This window comes from Cebus imitator, unplaced genomic scaffold (assembly GCF_001604975.1).
Source record: "Cebus imitator isolate Cc_AM_T3 unplaced genomic scaffold, Cebus_imitator-1.0 Scaffold53, whole genome shotgun sequence".
Taxonomy (NCBI): Eukaryota; Metazoa; Chordata; class Mammalia; order Primates; family Cebidae; genus Cebus; species Cebus imitator.
In genome coordinates this window covers 3070465-3072198 of record NW_016107368.1, presented here as the reverse complement: position 1 = coordinate 3072198, position 1734 = coordinate 3070465, and positions in this window count along the sequence as shown.

Here is a 1734-nt window from a genome sequence, read left to right as displayed (position 1 = left end):
CCCCTGTAATCCCAGCTACTCAGGAGGCTGAGGCAGAGAATTGCTTGAACCTGGGAGGTGGAGGTTGCAGTGAGCCAAGATCACTGCACTGCAGCCTGGGTGACAGAGTGAGACACTGTCTCAAATAAATAAATACAAATAAAAATATATTTTAATTAGCCAGGCATGGTGACAGCTGTAATCCTAGATATTCGGGAGGCTGAGGCAGGAGAATTGCTTGAACCTGGGAGGTGGAGGTTGCAGTGAGCCAAGATCACTGCACTGCAGCCTGGGTGACAGAGTGAGACACTGTCTCAAATAAATAAATACAAATAAAAATATATTTTAATTAGCCAGGCATGGTGACAGCTGTAATCCTAGATATTCGGGAGGCTGAGGCAGGAGAATTGCTTGAACCTGGGAGGCAGAAGTTGCAGTGAGCCGAGGCTGTGCCATTGCACACCAGCCTGGGCGACAGAGCAAGACTCCGTCTCAGAAATACACACACACACACACACACATATATATTTTTAAATTTTATTTATTAATTATTTTTAGGGTAGTCAAGTGAAGCAGTGGAAGTGGAGAAGGAGTAAAAACGTCTGTTACTGGCCAGGCACAATGGCTCAAACCTGTACTCCCAGTACTTTGGGAGGATGAGGCGGGTGAATCACGAGGTCAAGAGTTTGAGACCATCCTGACCAATATGGTAAACCCTGTCTCTACTAAAAATACAAAAATTAGCTGGGTGTGGTGGCTTGCTGTAGTCCCACCTACTCAGGAGGCTGAGGCAGGAGAATCGCTTGAACCTGGGAGGTGGAGGTTGCAATAAGCCGAGATTGCGCCATTGCACTCCAGCCTGGTGACAGAGCGAGACTTCGTCTCAAAAAAAAGAAACTCTGTAACTGGTTGTGAACAATTAGTTGTAAACACTACTGCACTTGGACCAGCCTAAAAATATATTTTAATTGCTGGGCATGGTGGCTCATGCTTGTAATCCCAGTACTTTGGGAGGCTGAGGTGGGCAGATCACCTGAGATCAGGAATTCAAGACCAGCCTGACGAGCATGGAGAAACCTCGTCTCTACTAAAAATACAAAAAATTAGATGGGTGTGGTGGTGTAGGCTTATAATCCCAGCTACTTGGGAGGCTGAGGCAGGAGAATGGCTTGAACCTGGGAGGCGGAGGTTATGGTGAGCTGAGATTGTGCCATTGCACTCCAGCCTGGGCAACAAGATTGAAACCTTATCTCAAAAAAAAAATCACTCTCCTCTCCTTTCACCTCTTCATTCCTTCCCACTCTAGACACTCCCTTCTGCCAATGCTTACCTAATTAGGCACTTTCTTGAAAAATTCCAGAGGCTAATCTTGAAACAAGCCAGGCAAATCAGGAGCCCTGATTACAGAATCCTTCCGCTTAGACAGAGTCAGTAATCCTAACAATCAGTCCACCACCATTTGGCCAAAGTCAAGATAATACCAACGAGACCCCTGAAGAGATGACAACCCAGGACAGCCATTGAAGCAAGACACACAGACCCTGCACTCTGCCCCATTCCACTCCACGTCTCCCATACTGAAGTGGCGTTGTTGTCCGGGGTAAGTACCTGGGCTTCATCATCTGGCACCGAGAAGATGAACGGTATGGACACACACGTGGAACGGGTTAAGGAGCAGGAAGTTTAAGAGGCAGAAGAGGGCCGGGCGCGGTGGCTCACGCCTGTAATCCCAGCACTTTGGGAGGCCGAGGTGGG